The following is a 6,256-nucleotide window of genomic DNA, read 5'->3' as shown; positions in this document are numbered from 1 at the left end:
AGTCTGCCGACAGGATGGTTTAAAGTCTCCTTCTCAGTGAAGGATAACACTGAGACACGGAGACGGATGGAGGAGTCTCACAGCTCAGCTGAACTGAGTCTCTCTCTCTGATGACTGCAGGACTCACTGTCAACCTGGGAAGAGGAGGGCCTGTAAGATCAGAAGAGAGGAGTATTTCAAAATGTTGACTTGTTTGAGAAATTTACTGACAACCATTCATGATTTAAATATGCATGTCTATTTATAAATCAAGTAAATCTATCAACATTTAATGTCTAAAAACATTTATCTTCAAGTTTATTGAGACTAAAGGATTTTGATAATAAGGTCCATTTGTTCATATAATGATAGTATGTGAAATATTATTGTTTTAAGTAATGGCTTATTACAACTACGATAAAATATTTCAGACTGTCATGAGTGAAGAATCTGAGTGAAGAGACAAGAACTGAGCATTTTTACTGGTTTGGGAAATTTACTGTCAGCCGTTAAACATAAAACAATCACACTTAGTTTTTTCAGACCCTAGATCTTTGAAATAATTCCCAGCGATAGTATGGGAAATAATGGGGATATAATATATTGCTTCATGCAACGGCCTTTACAAAAGACAATAATAACGTATTTGTAGAGGACCAATTGAGCAGTACAGTGTTTGCAGTGTTTACAGCTATAGACATTTGTTTTACCCTGAATTTGGACAGAAGTAGGTTCACTGTATACGATTTAAGCGCTGCCAAATAAGATGATTAATGGAATAAGATACAAGACACTCATCATAGTCATGAGATTCAGAAATATCAAGAGTTCCTAAAGTAAAAGACTAAAAGAGGGGAGAGAAGAAGAGGAATATCCTGTAGAACAAACAGATGATGAAACTGTAGGAATGTAGAATAACTCACCAAAAAGGAGGACCATCAAGAACAGATGACCAGCCATATCAGGGATGAACAATGCCATTTGTCAGACAGCTACATACTGTTAGTCTGACTTCACAGTAAGGTGTGTGACTGAGTCAGAGGATTGTTTGAATAGAGAAGTAGATGTGGAGCTTGTTCARTACAAAACCACAGAGAGCAGAAACCTAAACAACAGTCTCATACAGCAAGCATGAGCTAATGTTGCAGAAGTAAGGGTATCTGAAAAATCTAAATAATTTAATCGGTCATACTCTCTCCTCCATATGCATTTGGACAGTGAAGCCCAAAAAATATATATGGCTCTATACTCCAGTATTTTAGATTTAAGATAGAATGTTTATATAAGGCGACAGTACAGAATTTCCCCTTTATTTTAGGGTATTTTCATAAAGTACTCATACCCCTTGACTTAATACACATTGTGTTGTGTTACAGCCTGAATTCAAAATGTATTACAACAATAAAGACATCTCACCAATCTACACATAATACCCCATTATGACAAAGTGAAATCATGATTTTTGTAATTTTTTGTCATTATTTGAAAATGAAAAACAGAAATATTTCATTTAGATAAGTATTTACACCACTGAGTCAATACTTTGTAGAAGCACCTTTGGCAGCAAATACAGCTGTGAGTCTTTCTGGGTCTCTAAATCTCTAAGAGCTTTCCTGGATTGCGCAACATTTGCCAATCATTCTTTTCAAATTTCTTCAAGCTCTGTCCAATTGGTTGTTGATCAMTGCTAGACAACCATTTTCAGGTCTTACCATAGATTTTTAAGTAGATTCAGGTCAAAACTGTAACTCTGCCACTCAGGAACATTCACTGTCTTCTTGGTAAGCAACTCCAGTGTATATTTAGCCTTGTGTTTTAGGTTATTATCCTGCTGAAATGTGAATTAATCTCCCAGTGTCTGGTGGAAAGCAGACTCGACCAGGTTTTCCTCTAGGACTTTATCTGTGTTTAGCTCCATTACATTTCTATCCTGAAAAACTCCACAGTCCCTTAATGATTACAAGTATACTGTCACGTTCCTGACCTGTTTTCTGTTGTTTTGTATGTGTTAGTCGGTCAGGGCGTGAGTGTGGTGGGCTTTTCTATGTTATGTGTTTCTATGTTGGTAAATGGGTGACCTGATATGGTTCTCAATTAGAGGCAGGTGGTTTTTCAATCTCCTCTGATTGAGACCATATTAAGGTAGGTGGTTTCACATTGTTGTTTGTGGGTGATTGTCGCTGTGTCTGTGTTTATTTGCACCACACAGTACTGTCTCGTTCGTTCGTCGTTCCTGTTCATGCGTGCTTCGTTATATGTAGTTTGATGTTCAGTTTAGTCTACGTTGTTGTTTGTATTTTGTAAATATTCAAGTATAGTTCGTGTCAGTGTTCGTCGTGTCTAATAAATTCATTCAATGTCTACATACCATCGCTGCACATTGGTCATCTGCATCCCTCTTCTCCTCTCCTCGCTAGGAGGAGGACGACGTAGAATGTCGTTACAGAATCACCCACCCCCAAAGGAATCAAGCAGCGGGGAAAAGGGGCAGCGACAGCAGCAGCAGAAATCCCAGGACTCCTGGACATGGGAGGAGATTTTGAACGGAGAAGGACCCTGGGCACAGGCTGGGGAGAATCGCCGCCCCAAAAGCTGAGCTGGAGGAAGCGAAAGCTGAGCGGCGGCGATATGAGGAGGCAGCAACGGCAGCGCGACAGGTACGAGAGGCAACCCCAGAATTTTTTGGGGGGGGCTAGCAGGAGTGGTGGCTAAGCCAGGTAGCAGACCTGAGCGCACTCCTCGTGCTTATTATAAGCAACGCGTCACTGGTCAGGCACCGTGTTATGCGGTTAAGCGCACGGTGTCGCCAGTGCGTGCCCCATAGCCAGGTGCGCTATAGGGAGCCCCCGAAAGTGCATGTGAGTGTGGGCATTCAGCCGGGGCGTATTGTGCCTGCTCAGCGCGTCTGGTCTCCGGTACGCAGTTTCGGCCCAGGGCTCTGCGTGTTGTGTCTCCGGGCGCGGGGAGGGTGCAGTGCGTCCTATGCCTACGCTCCGCTTGTACCGGGCAAATGTGGGAATGGAGCCTAAGGGAGAGGTGCGCGTAGTAGGCACTAGATCTCCAGTGCTCATCCACAGCCCGGTTCAACCCTGTGCCTGCACTCTGGAGGGTACGGGCTGGAGTAGTATTCCAGCCTGGGGGAGTGGTGCCAAGGCTGCGCACCAGAGCTCCAGTGCTCCCCCACAGCCCGTCCTTCAGGTGCCTCTTAACATCAAGCCTCCTGTGGTCTCTCCAGCCTGGTGGGTACTGTGGCAGCCCCACCGCACCAGGCTGTCTCTCCGTCTCCCTCCTACAGGTGTGCCCGTCTGTCAAGAGCCGCCTGCACTGCCAGTGCTGCCAGAACTGCCCGTACTGTCCGAGCCCGTCAGAGCTGCCCGCCTGTCCCGAGCCTCAGAGCTGCCCGTCTGTCCCGAGCCGTCAGAGCTGCCCGTCTGTCCCGAGCCGTCAGAGCTGCCCGTCTGTCCCGAGCTCAGTCCAGAGCTGCCCCGTCTGTCCGCGCCGTCAGAGCTGCCCGTGCTGTCCCGAGCCGTCCAGCCAGGACCACCAGAGCCGACCAGCCAGGACAGCCAGAGCGTCCAGCCAGGAAACAGCCAGAGCCGTCCAGCAGACCAGCCCAGAAGCCGTCCAGCCAGGACCAGCCAGAGCCGTCCAGCCAGGACAGCAGAGCCGTCCAGCCAGGACCAGCCAGAGCCGTCCAGACAGGAGCAGCCAGAGCTTTCCGCCAGACAGGATCCGCCAGAGCCTTCCGCCAGACAGGATCCGCCAGAAGCCTTCCGCCAGCCAGGACCGCCAGAGCCTTCGCCAGCCCAGGACCGCCAGAGCCTTCCGGCCAGGCCAGGACCGCCAAGCTTACGCCAGCCAGGATCCGCCAGAGCCTTCCGCCAGCCAGGATCCGCCAGAGCCAGCCAGCCAGGATCCGCCAGAGCACAGCCACCAGGCATCCGCAGATGCCAGACCAGCCAGCATCCCAGAGCCAGCCAGCCCGGATCCGCCAGCCTCCGGAGCGGTCCCTCAGTCCGGGGCTGCCCCTAAGTCCAGCGGGACCCAGGTCTAGGGTTTTCCAGTCCAAGGTCGGTGGCGAGGGTCGCCACCTTGAGGAGGCTACGGAAGCTGGGATTGACTATGGTGGGGTGGGGACCCGTCCAGAGCCTGAGCCACCACGTGGTCAGATGCCCACCAGACCCTCCTAGACTTTTGGTAGTGCGTCCGGAGTAACGCAACTTGAGGGGGGGTTATGTTAGCGTTCCGACCTTTTTCTGTTGTTTTGTATGTGTTAGTCGGTCAGGGCGTGAGTGTGGGTGGCCATTTCTATGTTATGTGTTTCTATGTTGGTAAATGGTGACCTGATATGGTTCTCAATTAGAGGCAGGTGTTTTCATCTCCTCTGATTGAGAACCATATTAAGGTAGGTGGTTTCACATTGTTTGTTTGTGGGTGATTGTCGCTGTGTCTTGTGTTTATTTGCACACACAGTACTGTCTCGTTCGTCGTTCGTTCGCTGTTCATGCGTGCTCTTATATGTAGTTTTGCATGTTCAGGTTAGTCACGTTTTTGTTTGTTATTGTAAATATCAAGTATAGTTCGTGTCAGTGTTCGTACGTGTCTAATAAATTCATTCATGCACATACCTCGCTGCACATGGTCATCTGACCCTCTCTCCTCTCCTCGCGGAGGAGGACGACGTAGAATGTCGTTACATATACCAAATAAGATGCAGCCACCACTGTGCATGAAAATGAGAATGGTACTCACTAATGGTTGTTTCTATTTGCCCCAAACATAACATTTTTGTATTCAGGACAAAAAGTGAATTTCTTTGCCATAATTTTGCAGTATTACTTTAGTGCCTTGTGCAAACAGGTACAGCTTCTTCTTTTCACTCCGTCATTTAGGTTAGTATGGTAGATTAACTCCAATGTTGTTGATCCATCCTCAGTTTTCTCCTATCACAGCCTTAAACTCTGTAACTTTTTAAAGTCACCATTGCCTCTGGTGAAATCTCTGGGTTTTTCCTCTCGGCACTAAGTTAGGAATGATGCCAGTATCTTTGTTGTGAGTGGGTATATTGACACACCATCCAATGTGTAATTAATAACTTAACAATGTCTGTTTTCTTTTACCAATAAGTTTCCTTTGTGAGGCATTAGACAACCTCCGTTTTTTTTGGTTGAATCTGTGTCTGAAATTCACTACGCGACTGACCGACTTTACAGATAATTGTATGTGTGGGGTACAGAGATCAGGTAGTCATTAAAAACAATGTTAAACACTATTATTGCACACAGAGTGAGTCCATGCAACGTATTATTCAACTTATTTTGGATTTCCCTAACAAAGGAATGGAATACTTAATGACACTATTTTTTTTTACATCATTCCACTTTGACATTATGCGGTATTGTGTGTAGGCCAGTGACAAAAAAAAATCTAAATTTCATACAATTTAAAATCAGGCTTTAACATAACAAAATGTGGAAAAAGTCAAGGGATGTGAATACTTTGAGGGTATTGTATGTTTTACCATTTAGATATAAAAGCACTTTATGTATATAGTCCCCCCAATTCAAGAAGTCATAAGTATTTGGACAAATTCATTTATAGTGTATTAACGTAGTCAAACATTATGTATTTTGGTCCTATATTCCTTTCACCAAATAAATGTATCAAGTTTGTTACTCAAACTTGAGTTTGTATGCATTTGCAATTTGTTTTGGTTGTGTTTTGGATTATGTTTTGCTCAATAGGAAATTAATTGTATCCAACTGGTATCAAACAGTCAACATAATATACATAAATACAGTAGATTTAGCATTTACTAGGGGGAAGAAATAAGAAAAATGCTCAAAGGGGAGTATGCCCCGGACCCCTCCAAAATATAAATATTAACACAGTAACAGATTTTATGGATAGACATGTAACAAGTCAGTTGTCCATGTGTAATACAGTAGATTTATTACCTTTTAAGCAACTTATTTACAGTATCTGGATGTGTGATAAACAAAGGATGTCGTGTGAGAAAGAATGCATTTGTATGAGATGTGTGAGACATAGCTACAGAAAGCCAGAGGTGTAGTGTCAGTTTGTCTGCAGATTGTACAACCCATCCGGCTGGGCTAAGGTTGCTGGTCTGTCGGGGATTGAGCTGTATACGTGGTACGTATCAGACTAGAGGAAAGAAACAGATTTAGGCGTCGAATCTACAGTACAGTAAATGTAATTCATAAGGTTTGTTTATGAGGATGTAACACCAATCTTAAACTGAAAGTCATGAAACACA

The 6,256-nt window shown here is 44.9% G+C and overlaps 1 protein-coding gene across 2 annotated transcripts in view; it reads right to left on the bottom strand.

The window, feature by feature from the left end:
- LOC111963518 (mucin-13-like) overlaps positions 1-6,256 on the bottom strand; it is an 83,372-nt gene that overhangs the window by 64,327 nt on the left and 12,789 nt on the right. The gene's annotated exons all lie outside the window — the stretch shown is intronic.

Source organism: Salvelinus sp. IW2-2015, linkage group LG1, assembly GCF_002910315.2.
Source record: "Salvelinus sp. IW2-2015 linkage group LG1, ASM291031v2, whole genome shotgun sequence".
In the NCBI taxonomy this organism is placed as follows: domain Eukaryota; kingdom Metazoa; phylum Chordata; class Actinopteri; order Salmoniformes; family Salmonidae; genus Salvelinus; species Salvelinus sp. IW2-2015.
The sequence above is the reverse complement of the archived record's forward strand: the minus strand, read 5'-3'. Positions and strand labels throughout refer to the sequence as shown.